This window comes from Macaca mulatta, chromosome 12, assembly GCF_049350105.2.
Source record: "Macaca mulatta isolate MMU2019108-1 chromosome 12, T2T-MMU8v2.0, whole genome shotgun sequence".
NCBI classification, from domain to species: domain Eukaryota; kingdom Metazoa; phylum Chordata; class Mammalia; order Primates; family Cercopithecidae; genus Macaca; species Macaca mulatta.
The window spans coordinates 128745339-128764473 of NC_133417.1; the positions used below are offsets into that span (position 1 = coordinate 128745339).

Consider the following 19135-nt stretch of genomic DNA (forward strand, 5'->3'; position numbering starts at 1 on the left):
GTGCCCCATTTAATAACACCTTTCAGTGGACTCTTATGGCATTTAGTTCACATAATTCTATAGCCAGTACTGAAAGTAGACAGGTTGTCTCTCTTACAAACCAGGCAAAAAATTGGGAATGATGAATGAAGGACAATGAACACATTTTTTCATTCTACCTGATTTTGCTAAGGATGAACCCTAGTAGAAAAGAGGCATTATGTTGCCTCTCAACAAGAGCTACTCAAGAATTTTATGATTCAAGAGGGAAACAATGAAAAGTTCTGAATTAGCAATGATATGAGAACCATCTGTAGTGCCTCCTACCTCCTCTCTATTTTCCTGAGGGGCAGCAAGAGTGGCCCAGTTAGAAGGTGTGGAAATGACAGTGCATGTGGACAGTGAAGGTGAGCCCGGTACAGGAGGGTATGCAGCATCTCCAGGATAGGTAGCCGGTGTGATATATTCCTCCTTCCAGGAGATCTCCACTTATGCCATTTTCTAACATCGCTAAAAAAACAGCAACAATTGAAGACGGTTGATATCAAAAGAGACTGCACATCTAGCGTAATCGTGGAGTCTTTTTGACACTCTGTTTTTCCTCAGTATTTCTAAGGGCAAATGTTAGAAATATTTCTATTTCTAGCATTTATGTGTGGGCAGGTTTCTGTTGGCTTCATCTCCTACTGAGGGTAGGAAATTCCTTAGGCCAAGCATAACTGATACTGAATTGTCTTCTTCTTGTTCCAGGGAAAGGAGGACATCTTGTAGCAGCAGTGACCAAAATGAGGGTGAAAGCGGTCTACCATAGAATGGAATAGCTATATAATTCCTGACCTCATGTGAGTTCCTGAGACTGAATGCTTCCTTCTCTGTATTTCTCCTTCTAAAACTCTACCAGTCAGAGACTAGCGTTAACTCTGAAGAATCACCCATCTTTGTTTTCATTTTCAGTCTTTATTTAGATGGAAGTTTGAGCCTGTTCTTCCTCAGAAGAATGTTATGCGATATTGTGACATATAAAGTGACCTTTTCCAAAATGTCACACACTAGAAGAGGAGAGAATTTCAATATTCTCAAGCTCTGCTTTTATGTTGAATAGTAATCAAGAGACATTCTGTCAAGTACAAAATATCTACCTGATAGTCCTGATTCTTATCATAGGTGATTTAGAGCTAGTGGAATCAGGTGACTGAAAATTCACCCACTCTTACAGAGCCTTGTTGTATATAACTCGTTTAGGGAGATTTAATACTAGACATTGCTGGGTGCTACGTTCTTATTTAATATCTGAAATTGTCCATGGTATTTTATACATTTTTGCGTGTTCAAACAAGTTAATGCAGCCCGAGGCTAAAAAATTTTTTTTTCAAAAAGCAATTTCAGTGGAAGGACAATCTAATTTTGGGCAAATCTAAATGTCATAGACTAGAATTACAAGCCTCTAAACTACACAATCAAAAATTCAGTCACTATTGGCTGTTTGCTATTTTTCAGTTAGAGGCTTTAAAAGGTGAAATTTTTGATATAGTTGATTCAATTAACTTAATATTCAACAGACAGAACCTGAAAAATACAGAAACACCCAGTAGACGACAGATCCAAAGAGTGAATTTCGGTGAATGGCACATGTTGATCCAATACTAAGGAGTATTAACAGCCAAACAAATGGAATATTTATGAATCAGATCATTAAAGCTGTTCTTTTATGATACAAGCTCTATAAAAGTATTTTTAATACAAATTATATTACAGTAGGGTCAGAGGATTCAGCTCTATCAAGGCTGAGTGCATACCAGGGAGATGATAGGGATAACAATTTGCATTTTTGTGATGTTTTATAGCTTCCAAACTGCTTTTTGGAAAAAGAGGAGACATAAAGGCAGAAAGAGAGTATATTAGCCAATTGACTGAGATCAGACATGCCTGGGTTTGATTCCCATCCCTGCCACCATGACAGAGACAATTGGCCGATATCATCAAACCCTCTGCTTCCTCAGCACACAACAATGCTACATTTCCTGGCCTCCTTTGCAGGTAAGTGTGACCATAACTACATTCTAGTCAATGAAACATCAACACAAGTGCGGTGCAGCTTAGCCTTGCCTGTATAACATATGTAATTCTTCACATTCTTTCTCCTGCCTCCTTGAGGCAGAGAAACAATGGTGGCCTTGGAGACCAAATGTGAAAAACTGTAAAACTGCAATAGAGAAAGATCCTAAATCTTTGCATCACTGCTTAGAGGAGGACTTCTCACCAATTAGAATCACCCATTTTGGATTTTATGTGAAAAATAATATTCTATTACATTAAGCCACTAAGAGCTATGGGTTTATCCTTCATAGCAGCACACGATATTATAATGAATATGACCACTTTCTTTCCTGAATTTTGGTCAAGTTACTTCTCTATGCCTCAATTATTTCCTCAGTAAAATAGTGCTATTACTAGTCCTACCTCAAAGAGTTGCTGGGAGGATGTGGGTAAAGCACTTTCACAGTGCTTGCCATGAGGTAAGCTCACAACAAATGGCAACTGTTATTAATCACTTTTGCTGGTGCTTAATTTTTGTTCAGCATCGTGCTATATATACACATTGACACACACATATGTTCTTATTTAACCCTCAAAAATGACACTGCAATGCAGGGACTTTCATTCCTACTCTGTCCATAATAATAAGTGTGATTTAAAAAAAATGGGCATTTTCTGCGTGGTCAGTACTGTTCCAAGCACTCTGCATGCACTGATACCACAAGCAACTCTATGCAGTATGTATGTATTATTATCTTCATTTTACAGATGAGGAAACAGAGACACTGAGCTTATTCTTTGTCCCCACGCCCGTATAGCTAGTAAGTGACAGAACCAGGATTCCGCTTGGGAAATCCAGCTGTAGAGTCAGATTTAACCACATTCTAGAGCCGGCCATAACTGCAATGCTGGTCTCTTAACCAGCACTGGTCAGTGAGGTGCCTGAAGTTCATCAAGATCAAGTGAAATGCCTGAGATCTAGATATGAGTACCCATGGTCTTAGAACCTGAGGGCTCAAATCGGAAGTGAATGCAATTGAATCAGCCCATCCTAACTGAGGAATTTACTAGAGTATAAATCTACTAAAGCAGTGCTGGTCCTGCATGTTGGCCTAGTACAATAGTTAGGAAGCTGGTGGTGTTTACGCGGAGCTATATAATGCTGCTAGCTCTCTAAACACTGGTATCACTTAGAGCTTTGTTTTAATCTTAGAACATATTCCAAATTCACAAACTCTTGCTGACCAGGATACATGAACGGCATTGCCGGGTACTTCAGTTTCTGTGGATTTTTGTGGTTGGTAGGATTTTTAACCCAAGTGCTGCTGGTAGGTTGGTCCAGCAGCAGGACTGGAAGCAGGTACAGTGAGACCAGATTTTTGCCTTCTGTGTCTCTGTCATTGAGTCTAAGATGAGTCATCACAGAAAGCCTACAAAGCAGCCTGGTTTCTGGCTTTCTTAGGGAGATTCTAGAACATTAATGATGCTTAATAATTTAAGTGCAAATGTTGCATGGACTGTAAATGCAACCAATTAGCTGAATTTAATTTTTCTCATGAGGAATATTGTGATGCTGCAACAGTGGTGAATCTGCTTGCCTTACAGCTCTTGGATAAAAGGTCTGTTTTACTGGTAAATGTTTTTGCTTTTATATAGGCAAAGAAGGTTTCCTTCTGCAGCAAACTCTGCATTTAAATTATCCATTGAACATTGCAGAACAACTGATTCATTGTCTAAATACATGATTGAGTTTTATCACTTTAAGGGTAAGTTCATTATCCGCCTGCTGCTCAAACTCAGTGATAAAAATAGTGCAAAGAAAAAGATGTGTTGAAATATAACACTATATTTTTCTGCTCTTGAAAAGCACTCTGCAAAATTATCTCATCAGTCCTCCAAGACTTATACAGCAAAGAGCTATTACTCTATTATCAATTAAAGGTATAGTCAAGCTCTAAGTTAGATAGAGGATGGCTCTAGAAACTATCTAGGTCATACAAACTGATTAATTAAAGGATATATAAAAACTAAGGGAGAGATACTTGGGGCCAATATATTTTATAAATGCCTTCGTTTTATAAAATAGGATTATGTACTAAATACTGCAATATGTTTATTATGTTTATCTAAGACTGTGTTTACCATATAAAAATCCAAAGCGTTTTAAATTAGTGAAATATATGCTGTTAATAATGATACCAAGTGTCTCCTTGGAGAACATAGTAGAACACGAGGGTGAAGCTTGGTCTATGCAGCCTGTGCAACCTTGGGCAAGCCAGCTGGCTTCTCTGTGTCTCAGTCTCCTCATGTGCAAAATGTGGAAATACTATCTCCTGCATAATGTTGCTACAAGATGAACTAAGTCAATGTATACAAAAGTTTAGGGCAATGCATAGCCTAAAATAACTGCTTGATGAATGCAGAAAGAATAAATGTTATTTAGCTTTTACAGTTTCAATCATAAGATAAATAAATTCTGGATATCTAATGTACAGTATGATGGCCATTGTTAATTATACTTTATTGTGTATTCAAAATTTGCTAAAGAAAAGTAGATCTTATCAACACATACACACGCATGGTAACTATGTGAGGGTATTTGTTTGTGTTCATTAATTTGTTTATGGTAAAATCATTTTACAATGTATACATCAATCAAATCATCAAATTGTATACCTTAAATATATATAACTTTTATTTATCAAATAAGCTGGAAAAGTATATTAGCTAGCTTTTCCTGGGGGAGCATGCATTGCTTTTTTTCAATAAAGATTAAGAATAATTTTATTAAAAATTAATGCCAAAAGAAGATGCTTCAATTCCAAAAGGTATGAAAGAGATAATTGAATGTTAAAAATAAACATTTCCTACCTTACCTACTGAAACTCTGTATTAAGAGAAATTAAAACTGGGATGACAAAGAGGCCAATATTTCCATTCATTACTTGTCATTGTCCAACCTGGAAGTGTTTTGGGGTGAGGAGGAACAATCTAGGTATCATTCCCAAATTCTAGAAATTAAGATTAATTTGGGTGGTTTCCATTTTTAATGCAACTTATCTCTAGGAGAATCATTCACATTTATTCAGAACATACTTTACCTGTTCAGTTTGTTTTAATGAAGCCATTTGGAGAGTTTGGGTTGTTAAGGAATATAAACTACAAGTTTATAACATGGGAAATTTTAGGTGAAAATTATGAGAGAACATCTCAGTGAAGCAATTTGGATAGTATGTCACTTATCTCCTGCTGCTTAAAAAAAACAAAAACAAAAACAAAAAAACCTCCCCAAAACTTACAAGCATGAAGCAACGACCATTAGCCCAGCTTATATATCTTTTGGGTGACAAAGTAGATTGGGCTCAGCTGGGTGATTCTTCTGATCTGGGCTAGTTTGGGGGCATTCTTGGCTGTCTTAGGTCACATTTCTGGAGGCTTGGCTGGAACAATTCAACTGACTTCTCCATATGAGCTCTCATCATACAGCAGGCTGGCCTGAGTTTGTTCAAATGATGCATATGGGGAGCCAAGAGCAAGTGGAGGCCTGCAAAATATTTTGGTTCTAGGATGGGCACTGGAATGATTCCACAGCATTTCTTGGATCAAAGCAAGTCACAAGACCAGTGCAATCTCTGGGACTGAAGAAGTAGACTCCGCCACTTGATTGGAGGAGCTGCGAAATCATGTCACAAATGATGAGGAGAGAGCCAAAGGAAGGATTAGTGGTCTAAATGTGCAATCTATCACAGGTAGCCAATGTCATTCCTATGTTAGCAAGAAGAAGGCTGAAGAGGACCCCATCAAAATCAGAGAGAATCAAAGTGCATTTTGCAAGTTGGCTGGGACCCTCATAGCCTTAAAATGGATGAAGCTGGAAACCATCATTCTAAGCAAACTATCACAAGGACAGAAAACCAAACACCGCATGTTCTCACTCATAGATGGGAGTTGAACACTGACAACACATGGACACAGAGTGGGGAACATCACACACTGGGGGACTGGGGGAGGGATAGCATTAGGAGAACTACATAATGTAAATGACGAGTTGATGGGTACAGCAAACCAACATGGCACATGTATACCTATGTAACAAACCTGCACGTTGTGCACATGTACCTTAGAACTTAAAGTATAATAATAAATAAATATTAAAATATATATATAATTTCTATTTTTCTGACATCTTATTTCATTCTATTGTCTAATGTGAAGCAAAATTTCATGTAAGTGGAATTACTGACCAGACCAAAACATTCATGTGTGTGTGGTTCAGGCTAATCCAACCCATATGACTGGAAAAGCTGAGAGATCCTTAATTTTCCTACTATTAGGTGAAAATTAACAATTCTTTAAGAATATAGATAATAAATTATTTGCATATCATTGCTTTTGCTTTAGTTTTGTTAAGTGTGACAGACAACTTTTCATAAAGTACTTCCCCACATTGGAGAGGGTGGAGAGAAGGGCAGCTTCAGTAATTCAGTGCATTAATCCAATGACCTAGTATCATTAACTAAGGCAAAAACACCTTTGCAACGGATACCTCTGGAACTCTTCCTTTTGGTATTATGTAATTGTATTGTAAATTTAACTAAGATTTATTTTTAGAATGTCAGCATTTTAGCAACCACATCTATCAGTCCACCAACTACAAAGCCAAGACTCTTTTTGAAAAAGGTCTCATGAATACACGTTAAGAAGTTGCTAATGCTTTTAACTAAACAGCATAAATACATAATGCAAACAAAGATAATTCTTCAAGATGAACATAGAGAGAAAAATATAACCTTCAAGGTTTGGAAAATGTCAGATGCTTTAAAATTAAATGGTATGAGAAATAGAAAAAGCTAGAGGTAGTCCAGAAAAATAGGAGAAATAAACAACATTTGTTAAAGTAATTAGAGATGATAGTATTAATTAAAGTAATTAAAGATCATAGTATTAATCTTACAGTTTCCTCTGGCACAATAAATGTGGATTACATTCTCTTTGTCTCTTCAGACCAAAACTATATAGAGGAGAAAGCAGGACAACTTTAGAAGTTTATGTGATGACATGAAAATGAGACATGAAAACAATCCAAGTAGGTAACTTAACATCTTGAAGTGTTATAGCTGAAAAGATTAATAGAGATAAGATTACATAATCCCTCATTTTAAAGCTGAAGAAACTAAGTTGTTTGCCCAAGTTCGCACAGCTAACAGGTAACTCATCTACTCCCCAATAACTGATTTTACTATACTTGCCTTAGAGCCTGATCATAATTGCTTAGTAAGTTCCCAGTCACGCTCATCCAGTTTTTATGACCTTATTTTAACATATGTGAAAGATTTTTAAATTAACTTCTGAAAATTTTAGCATGCTGGAGAATGATGGGCTCGTAGCTAGAATAAAAGACTTCATTGAGAGGTATTGTTTGGATGTGGGTTCCCTCCAAATCTTATATTGAAATTTTTACCCCCATGTTGGAGTGGGGCAATAGTAGAAGGTGGGGGTGATGGAGGCAGATCCCTCATGCTATCCTCACAGCAATGAGTGAGTTCTCACTCTATTAGTTCATGTGAGAGCTGGTTGTTTAAAGAGTGTGGCACCTTCTCCTCTCACTCCTTCTCTCACCATCTTCCCCCTTTACCTTCCACCATGACTGGAAGCTTCCTGAGGACTCACTAGAAGCTGAGCAGATGCTGGTGCCATGCTTATACAGTCTGCAGAACCATGAGCCAACTACCCAGTCTCAGGTATTTTTTATAGCAACACAAAATGGATTAACACATTGAACTTCTAACTTAAATCTAAACTCACCCCATCACTGGGTTTTTGCAGATGAGATATGGGTAAGTTGGGTATCTGGAAAAATGTAGGAAGGGCTTCCACTTCTATAAACATGTTCAGCTACATCTCTCTTCTCACTGAAGGTCCAACACTGCTTCAAACTGGATAAATAAGCTATGACTCAGGCAATCAAGTGAGCAGAGGAACCTTAAACTTTTCATTTCTTTACAGCATAAATAGGCATCAAAAGAGGTTTTTTTTTTTTTTTAGAATCACTTGAGTTGTTGACACTCTAAGGACAAAGTGTTGCCCACTAGAAGGAAGGACCATGGGAAAACCATACCTAATTATATCAGACATCTCAAACCTTGGTAGCCCCCATGGCATAAGTACTTCACTCTCATAACCCACAGAAGTACAGTTGTTCTCTGTAGTAAATATGTCATGTAAATTTGTGGAAATAGGAAAGGATGGAAGAAAGAAAGGAATCGAAAAGGAAGAGGGAAGGGGAGAAAAATAAAAAGCAAGCATCATTTAACAGGAACTTTGGGTGTTCTTGGGTGGGCAGAGAAGAGGAGCTGAGAGTTAATAGAGAGAAAAAAAATATGGCTACAGATGAAGGAGGTGAGAGGATTCTAGAGTGAAGATTAATGTGATAAAGGGGGCATTACATAATGTGTTGATGGGTTATAAATTAGTCCTCTTTGTCATTATTTTAAAAAAATAAGTAAATAATGCAATTATTTCTATTATTATTGCTTGCCTGATAGTACTTCTTTGTATCCCACAAGGCCTTGACTTTTATGGAATGATATCACCTGTTTCTTTCTGAGTTTTCATCAATTTCTAGAGCTGTGTTTTCCTCCACAAAGCCTCTTGTTCTTAGTAATGGCTACTCACTCTACCTCTGGCTCTGCCTATAACTCTGTTGGCTCATGCTGCCAGATACCTCTCTGTTGATATGGAGAACTGAGAAACAACAACATGATAGTACAGCTTAAAATAAATACTACCAGAGAGGGAAAAAATGTAAAATATAAGGATCTGGGGAGAAAGTACATTTGTGGGAAACAAAGAAAATGAGAAGACTATGAAGTGTTGCTACAATTAAAATGTTGATTCTAAATCTGTTTGAACTTCAGTTTTTCTTCTCATTATTTTTCTGAGCGATCAGATGGCTCATATTCTGAATGTGTTAGCTTAGGCATTCAGCTTAAAATACACGTTGATTAATTCTGAATTATTCAGCGTTAATCAGGTATTGCTTCAAGTTTTCTTCTTTGTGCTTCATGTCTCCAAAGTCACAAAGTTGAGCTTAAATACTTCTGAATAAAGTAATTCTTAAATGAAATGTGAGCTTGGCTCTACCAAATAGGAGGCGTGTTAGCTATGCAAGGCTGGGCTGCCAAAGGGCAGTTTGGAAAGAAAAGGAAGCAGCTTCTCAAAAAATGGATGGAATCGACCTCAGGATATAATCCTGTCTGTTTAAAATGAGTTAGATGGCACAGTGCTTAAAGGCAGCATTGCCGATGGGCTCTGGGACCAATACAGTGTTCCTGAGAGCTGCAGAGAGCTATGGGACTCTGAGTATTATGATATCCCAGCCTTGGGATAATGTTCAGGAAAGAATGCCCTGGTGAAACTGATAATGTTTGCTATTAATGAAGGGGATTGGGAAAAGTACCTAATGCAGTGGAGAAAAAAAGTGTGATTTAGGTATGGATGGCCCTATACCCAATCCTGATTCTACCTTTTACCAGTCATGTGGCTTATTCCATCTGAATAACTAAGCTTCGGTTTTTTATATTCCATTTGGCACCTAGTGGATATCCAAATACTGGTAACTATTAATATGACTTTAAAAATAGAGCAATGGTTTGAAGTCACATGGTTCTCCCACACTTCTTTGGGGTTGGCCTTTAATGCATGAATGAGCTCACCTGATTGGAAGGGGACACAGTTTCCTGCATAAAAATAGGAATTTCATCTCCAGCTCCTTCTAACTCAAACTATCCTGCACCATAAAGGGATAGAGATGTGGTATTGGTGACTCAAAGATACCACGGCAACATGGAGGTGTCCTAGGGAGGAAGGCTTGGCCTCGGAGCTTAGACATGGAGACATGCCTGAGATCCAACCCCTTTACTTTGTCACTGCACTGATGAAAACAGCAGCAAGCTGGGTCAGGAGAAGCCAGTGCTGGAAATTGTGCGGCCTATGAAGAAAGTCAGTTTTATTCAAAGTATTCATGCTCTTATCAGATTCTAAAGTTGACAGAATTGGCACGAAATAAGATCTGCATGTTTATGTCTGAGAATGTCTCTTCTGGGCCTCTAAACTCATAAAGTCTTTAAAGATCAGATTTGACTTTAACTTTTTTTTTCCATTTTGGCCATGCAGTTTATCCAGTGGAATGTGGTAAAATGTGAACTAAATTTCATGGGCCAAAATAAATCTCTTTGTTAAAGTTGTGCCATTTCTAACCTATTCTTTCCAAATGACTTTTTTTTATTACTTCTTAGTATTTCTTGGTTGGCCAATTTAAACTTGTCATCTTAATCAAATTTGATTTATTTGGTTATATTTTTTAAAAGCAGTGTACTCTTTCCATCACTTCTCCTTCCCCAGAAATATTTTTTTAATGTTTTTCTAAAAAGCAAAACAAAAAAATTTTTACTTTTTACTCCATCCATTGGTTCACTCCCTGGGCACCACTTGTCCAGCCTCCTATTTATTTCTTAGCATCTCCCTACCTATCCCCCCTATTTTTCCTAAAAATGCTTTCTTTGGGAAAGGAGCATCATCTGCTCATCAGCTATACAAACTGAAAGGCTCAAGTTTCTTCTACTCTACCTTCGCCTTCCTCCTCCACAACCAGAGGACACTAAGATCTGTCCATTTTACTTGCTGAATGTCCTTTTTTAAAATAATGGCATTATAGATACATAATTCATATACCACAAAAATCACCCTTTTAAAATGTAGTCAAGTGGCTCTCAGTATATTCAAAGAGTTGTGAAACCATCACCACTCTCTATTTCCAGAACATTTTCTTCATTACCCCAAAAAGAAATCCTGTACCCATTAACAGTCAGTCCCTGTATTCCCCCTCCCAAGTGCCTATCAATTGACTTTTTGTCTCCAGGATTTGACTATTCGGAATACTTCGTATAAATGAAATCATACAATATGTGGTCTGTTGTGACTGGCTTCTTTCACTTAGCGTAATGTTTTCAAGGTTCATCCACCTAATAACATGTATCAGTTCTTTATCCCTTTTTATGGCTGAATAATATTCCACTGTAGGGAGGATATACCATATTGTGTTTATCCTTCCATCTGTTGATGGACATTTAGGTTGTTTCCACTTTGGGCCATTATGAATACTGCTGCTGGGAACATTTATATGCATGTTTTTGTATGGATGTGTTTTCAATTCTATTGGGTAGATACTTAAGGAGTCAGATTTCTGGATCACATGGTACTCCAATATTTAATATTTGAGCAACTGGCAAACAGTTTTCCAAAGTTGCTGTGCCATTTTACGACCCCACTGGAAGTGTATGAAGGTTTGACTTGCTGAATATTGAAATTTCTGCACCTTCCTTTCCATCATACTATCAATATCTTATTCGGGTCCTCACCATCTCTAACCTGAAATATGACCATCAACTGATTGACCTAGCCATTTCTGCCAGGCTTCCCAATGCATCTTCCCCACTTCCACCAGGGAGATTTCTTTGTAACACACAAACCTGGCCAAATCACTTCATGTTAAAGATCAAAGATATTTCACATGACCAAAAGGACTAAACATAATCTGGTGCCAGCTGCTCAGCCTCTGTTTCCTCTCCTTACACCTCACACATCCTTTATGCTCAGCTTCTAAGACTCTTCCCTTACAATGAATTTATTTGAATTTTAGGAGCAACTTGAGAATATATATTTCACTGGGAGCATGTCCTCTGCTATCCATAGCTGTCATCCAGCAAATATTTATTGAATATCCACTACTCTATTAGAAAATGATCATAACTCTGCTCCCTCTTACATTATCCATTATTTGGACCTGAGGTAAAGTGTTGAATCGATCAAAAGTATTTATCACATTTTTGGTCTTTATTTGATGTAAAATGCTCAATAAATTGGACTATTCACTGGACTTGAGCTTAAGATCTATTATTGATTGATATTATTTCATGTGTTCAAAAAATACTTATTGAGCACTTACTATATGCCAGATACTGTTCTAGACACCTGGGATACAAAAGAGATGAAATTATCTGTTGTCATGAGCTTCCCTTCTAGAAGGGAACAATAGGCAATGAACAAATAAGTAAAATACCTCATTTTAAATGACAATAAGTGCTACAGAAAATGCAAAGCAGGACTGGGGAAAAGGACTGCTTGGAGAAGGTTGTACTTTTAAATAACGTGGTCAGGAAAGGCCATATGGACAAAGTGATGTTGGAGAAAAGATCTGAAAGAAATCAAAGTTTGCACCACGTGGGTATCTGTGAGAGGCGTCGCCCAGGGTGAGAGGACCCTGAGGCAGGAGGGTGTTTGATGTGTTCTAGTAACGGCCAGGAGGCTAGTGCCCATAGAACCACAAATAACAGTATGTGTTGAATGAGGAGTCCAACTGTTTCGTGATAAAACTCATCATTACATGGATCCACCTTTTTACAAAGCAGGCAGCCCTAAGACCTCCTCAGAACAAGAACCTAAGAAGCAGTAGGAGAAGAGCAAGCCAGGCTCTGTTGCTGTTTAGTGAACACCATGGCCACTTGGGCTAGAACTTACTCTGAGAGATGCTTAGAGCCCAGTCATTTCCCTAACGTTGGTTATTTTTGTCATTCCCCATCTGCTCTCTGAAGAAGGGAGATATAAAAAGTCCAAGACGCCAAAAGAGGTTGCTTGCTTACTTCAGAAACAGCAGGGAGGCAAGAAGCTGGAAAGGTTTTCCATGTGTTCTAGCAGCCACAGGGCAGTGGGGGCTGCCGATCTGGAGAAGTAGGTGGCAGCAGTGAAGGAAGAATTGGACTAAATTCCCATGTGTCCGGGTCAAAAGGCAAGGAAGATGAGATGCGGGCTGGCCAGGGAAGAGGACCGCACTCCAGGGTTTGACTGGCAGGTGTTCATGAGCCCTCTGGCAAGTTTTGCGACTATTTTGCAGGAGGACTCCAGCTCACTGGTTACCATGCATGCCCTTCTGCAATAGAAGCTATTTCCTGCCCTGAAGAATTTAATGATTAAAACCTAGATTGTCAGATTAAGTTACTGATTTGTGTTTCTCCAGAATATTACAGTAAAAGAAAATTGTGCATATCAGAAGCCAAACAACTGCATTTGTCTTTGCTTTTTTAAGCATCCATTTTTAAAGCAAAAATAAAACATGCACATGGTTTCTAAAGTTAAGTTCTACCAGGTTTATGGTTGGGGAAAAAAAAATCATCTCTTTTTGCCCCACCCCTCTTCGTTGACATTCACTGTCATCTTCTTTAGCTATTTCTTTAAATCTGCATCTCAAAACTTTCAAATAACACAATCACATAGCTATTTTTCCAGTTTTATAAGTTATCTATTAAATTCTCTCTTAGAAGAAAATGGGAAATGTCCCTCTTCCTAGTTCTCTTATTATCTCCCATTCTCCTAAAATAGTTATATGACTCTTTTGGGTTAAATTGATTCTCAGTGATTACTAATTATAACGACTCAAGTTTTATTCCCAGGTAAGTCATGAAGTCCACTTTCCTCTCCCATCACTTTCCCTCAATCTCTGCCTTACACTACTGTTTTGATTGTGGTTGATGATAATGAAGTTTGTTTTGTTTTGTTTGTTTTTAAAGCTTACATTTCCCTGTCTTCGATTCCTTGTGCACACTCTTATGTCTCATGGAAAGTTCCTCTCCCACCCTCTCTCAACCCTCCACTCCTCAGTCCACACAGGTTACTCAACAGTTCCGTCTTGAACTCTCCTGTCCTCTGGGAAATCTTCCTTGACACTCCAACCTAGGTTAACCTCCTTGGGATACACCTGTCACACTTCACTTCTTTAAAACACTCATCCTAGACATCAGGTTTCATAAGGATGGGACTGTGTTGGTTTCCTTTCTCAGCACCAAAACACTTTCAGACACATAGTAGACTTTAAATAAATATTTGTGGAAGAAAGGGAAGGAGGGAGAGAAAAGATAAATGAAGGAGGAAGGAAAGGGCTCAAGGAGACAGAAAGAGAAAAGGAAGGAGAAAGTGGGGAGACTTACTATCCAATTTAGTGACTATTCTCATCTCATTACACATTAAGTACACCTTTCTAAGGATTTTGGTCAGCTATGGCCACGATGAGGCTAGATTAAACAATGTATAGCAAAATGTAGGGCTTACATATGTTACATAAAGACAAACTTTATTACAAAAAAGAAATGTTATGTCTTTTGTATCCCAAGTGACTAGAGCAGTATCTGGCACATAGTAAGTGATCAATAACTATTTTTTGAATACATGAGTCTAAAGGATGGATAAAAGGGTGCTGCATTGGGCTTCAGGTCACCTGGGCTTGATTGAAAGCCCTGGGCTGGGTTCACATCTGCTCAACATGACTCTTCATTCTCATCGAAACAGCAGCAATGCAGGGTATGTCCTGGTGACAAATCATAGAACACAGGTCTCAACCTGGCACTGCCACTTCCACTAACATTGTGTTAGCTAAAGTAAGTCACAAAATCCGGTCCAGCATCACTGGGTAGGAAAACAGATTTCAACCATATTGGTGGGTGGTTCTGCAGAGTCACACTGCAATGCACATAGATACAGAATTTGGATGCAGGGAGGGCATAAAGAATTTCAAACAATAATTCAATCTTGAATATTTAGCTTCTTGTTATGTCAAGTTCACATTTTAAAATCTGTGTTTTGGGCCGGGCACCGTGGCTCATGCCTGTAATCCCAGCATTTTGGGAGGCCGAGGCGGGTAGATCACCTGAGGTCAGGAGTTCGAGACCAGCCTGACCAACATGGTGAAACCCCATCTCTACTAAAAAAATACAAAATCTAGCTGGACATGGTGGCTGGCACCTGTAACCCCAGCTACTCGGGAGGCTGAGGCAGGAGTATCACTTGAACCTGGGAGACAGAGGTTGCAGTGAGCTGAGATTGTGCCATTGCACTCCAGCCTGGATGACAGAGCAAGATTCTGTCTCAAAATAAAATAGAATAAAATAAAATAACTGTCTGCTTTTCTTAATTTCCTTTGGTTTCCAGATAATCTTGGATATGCAGATAACCATGGGAGCCAGCCACCCTCCTGAGTGCCCCTAAATAGGTTGAGAAGGACTGGGGGCAACACATCAGACCATTTATCTTTCATGAGGACACCATGTCATGGCTATGATTCCACTCTGTCCTGCACAATTTCCATGAGGTATGTTTGCCCATAACTAAGTTACTATCTTTATTGTTTTGTCCTTCTTTCAGCACTACCTGAGGGAAGCTGTTTATGTTTTTGTTTTTTTGGCAAATTTGACATTGCCAGCATAACGAGCCATCTCGCAGTGAGCATGAAAATCCCTACTGCCTTTATTAATTAGAGACATTCATGAATAACACATGCATTGCCAATTCTTTAGGGAAATTAGGGCATCTATACATGCACATCAGCCTCTAAGTACAATAGAGAGGAGGGTAGCTGAGCTCTGCCAGGTCCGGGGCCCCGGTGCCTATGGAAGATGGAGCATAGTTCTGGTTCAGTGTATGACAGTATTCCCTGTGTCTCATTCTCTTGTTTTAAAGATAAGGAAATAAAAGTCCACAGAAGTAGAGTTACTTATCCAATGGGGTCATGTCTGGATCAGAATTCAGTCCCCTGACCCCGAGTTTGGTGACCTTTGAGTGAGCATAAGGTGCTTTATGCCATGATGCTTTATGGTCAGGAGGAGAAGAAGGTAAAAGTCTGATGAAAATTAATGCACAAGCCATGAAAACAGAGATGTTTCCAAGGAAAACAGTTTAACTTCTCACTTCTGATAGTAATTAATTAGCATGTGTCAGTAGAAGATGCAAGATAGATTATCAAATTTTCCTAAATCAAGGGCATGTTTTTAAGCCTGACGCTTCTAGTTCAGGGAATTATTTGGCCAAATAGCCAACAGATTTTTGGCAATAGTATACATTTCTGAGATTGTATAGAGAAGGTTAGGTAAGATAATAGGGAAAGAGAGAAGAGAAACAGTGCAATTTTCACATTAAACAAGTCTTCACTGGAGTAGTAAGACTATTTCTTTCTAACATAAGCAACAATAAAAGCTTTCTTAGGGCTTTCAGCCTCAGTGTTTTTCATCATTGTGTAAAGGAAGAATCTATAAGCTGCTTTTCTTTAATCGTAAGAGCACCCATAGAGATGATTAGAACTTACCTTCATTGACATTTCAAAAACGGCATTTTTCTAATCTAAAAACATTGAGTTTATAAATGACCTGTGCTGTTACTGCCACCTTTATTAGCCAAGCCCTTATTGATATGGCCTCAAGGAGCCAAAGCATTTCTATACTTCAGAACCAAAGGATTCATGGGACCCATGGGCTTGCCAAGTTCCTGTTGCCAGATGGAGAGAAAAACAAACAAACAAAGTGGTTGGTGAGCCTCATTAGAGTACAAAAGACTGCTGGGGCTTGTATTAGTCTGTTCTCACACTGCTATAAAGAAATACCTGAGACTACATGATTTATAAAGAAAAGAGATTTAATTGCCTCGTTGGTCTGCAGGTTGTACAGGAAGCATGATGCTGGCATCTGCTCAACCTCTGAGGAGGCCTCAGGAAACTTACAATCCTGGCAGAAGGTGAAGAGGAAGCAGGTTTGCCTTACAGCGCCAGAATAGGACAGAGAGAAAGGGCAGGAGGTGCCTCACACCTTTAAACAACCTGATCCCAGGAGAACTCACTATCCTGATGACAGCACCAAAGGGGATGGTGTTAAGCCATGAGAAATCGCACCCCAGGATCCAATCACCTCCCACCAAGCCCCGCTTCCAACATTGAGGATTAAATTAAACATAAGATTTGAGTGGGGACAGAGATCCGAACCACATCAGGGCTTGTTTAGCTTTGTATGCTGTGAGAGGCCCTGGACACTTGCTTTCATGCTTTCTCATTGCCCTCGAAAGAGCAGGACCCCAGGGCTGGTCCAACCTCACAATCTCCCATGCATCCCAGCTTTACCAGTCATTCCCATCTTCTTCTCAGTGGGCATGTAAGAGGGCCTCCCTCCAGGGGCATCCACTCAATTCTTTCCTTTCTCACACGGCCCCGTACTTTTTCAAAGTACACTGTCTCTACCAATGAACCCTGTATTTATTCATTGAAATCCTCCTCTTCTGCATAAAGAGTAAGCATGAAAATGTAGATAAAATTCAAAAGACAGGGGAAGGGCTTTATACCTACATCAGAATACACTTTTACTAATTTATCCACTATCCCTAATTTTCACTCCCTTCTGTAAAGTCATGTTCCTGGCCCTAATTCCATTTCGTTCCTTTATACTTTCATTAATTTATCCAACACATATGTATTGGGTACTTATTATGTCTATGCAGTCTGTAGTTGCAAAAATATAGTCTCAAAAGAGATTTGGGCAGAGTCTAGAGCATTTGTCCCACAAGCCCCAATTTTATTTCTGTCCCTATCTCTACCTCTATCTCAATAGATAAATAGATAATCTTTAGAACAGCCACATTATGGATTAATTAGATGTCTGTGGGTTGGCCTGGGTACACAATCATTCTTTATGATGGCAGTCCTCAATCTCTGCTCCCATACAACTCTGAAGATTCATGAGTTAGTCCTGTCTCAATTACAGTGAAGAGTTGAGGGAGAGAGGAGTTGAATCTATACTCTTGGAATATATTATCAATTTAAAAATTTCTGTGCCAGGTGCGGTGGTTCATCCCTGAAATCTCAGCACTTTGAGAAGCCAAGGTGGAACGGTCGCTTGAGCCTAGGTGTTTGAGACCAGTCTGGGCAACATAGTGAGACCCTGTCTCTACAAAAAAAGTAAAAAGGGGAAAAAATAGAATTTCCCTCATTAATATTTCTTAAATCTTTGCCAACCATTGCTTCTTATCTGCAAGTAAGACTAACCGATGACAGAAAAATTACCAATGATGAATGAACAAAGAATCTATAATATAAATGAAAAAACTATTTTCATAGACATGTGTGCTCTTGGTTATGATTTGACATGACATCCATAGACTTAATACATATTTTTGATTAGTTGAATGTTACTACTTTCTGTGATGAAATTAAATATGTCAGTATTTCATGGTGTTCTGCAAAGAGCACCATGCCATTCATGTGTGCCACCATCTGAATAAATTTGAAAATCTCTTCCGTATAGTACATTTTCAATAAAATAATAAATATTAATAAGTAAGAGTTCTGCTGTTAATAAATAACAAACTGAAAAAAGGAACCTTTGGAGGTTAACTAGTTCACAGTAATAAAGCCACATAATATTTGTTTGTGCTTTCTAGTTTCTAGACATTTCACTTGCATTATTGCATTTCAGGGACTACAATCTATCTCCATATTCTGCTTGAGGAAATCAGAATACGAGAATTTAAGTGGATTTTTCAAGCTCAGACAATTAGTGCCAGAGGTAGTGTTCAACATCTGTTCATTTAATGCCAAATCCAGTGTTCATTTCCACAGTTTAAATCATTATTTTATTTACTATGAAAGAAAAGACTGAACAATATCCCAAGTACTGTACAATAATCAAGCCAGGAGAAGAAATAGTAATGCACCAAAATCAAGCCCTAAAATCATCAGAGCCCTTGAAATATTGGAAGTCACAGATCAGCTTACAGTAATTTCAACCTTGTTAACATTTTCTCTAGGAAGGAAGAGATATTAATACCATGAAACAACATACTGAATAATAGAATCTTGAAGTGCTAGTAGAGTCAAAAACCATTGCAGAGAAGCATTCTATACAACAAAGCAATTTTCACATCTAAAGGAATGATGCAAAGAACATTGCTTTGTTGAATTTTTTAACAGCAAATTCTACCCAACAAATAATTCTGTTCAGCAGGAGTTTTCATTGATTCCTGTTTGTATAATAGTCATTCTATAAAGGGAAAATAACTTGGTTTTTGTGTCTTTGGGGAAGAAAATCTAGGTTAAATTAAAGTTTTATTTTTTTATACTGTCTTAAGTTCATGATCAAGGAGAAATCATTCTAACTCATCTCACATTTTTCCTCCACAACACAAGCCAATGAATGACCATCCAAAGGGCACACTGGTGAAAAAATTCAAATCTGATCCCCTGCCTTCCCTTCCC

General features: G+C 38.4%; 1 long non-coding RNA gene across 2 annotated transcripts in view; it reads left to right on the forward strand.

Annotated features, from left to right (window-relative positions):
• LOC144333579 (uncharacterized) overlaps positions 1–19135 on the forward strand; it is a 40210-nt gene that overhangs the window by 9408 nt on the left and 11667 nt on the right. Inside the window, exons 2-5 of one of the 2 annotated variants that reach the window (XR_013402336.1) lie at positions 730–821; positions 7021–7102; positions 7671–7757; positions 7935–8923. This is a non-coding gene — a long non-coding RNA (uncharacterized LOC144333579). Of the gene's footprint in view, positions 1–729; positions 822–7020; positions 7103–7670; positions 7758–7934; positions 8924–18356; positions 18438–19135 lie in introns of those variants that run through there. The other variant, XR_013402337.1, reaches the window with a different exon arrangement.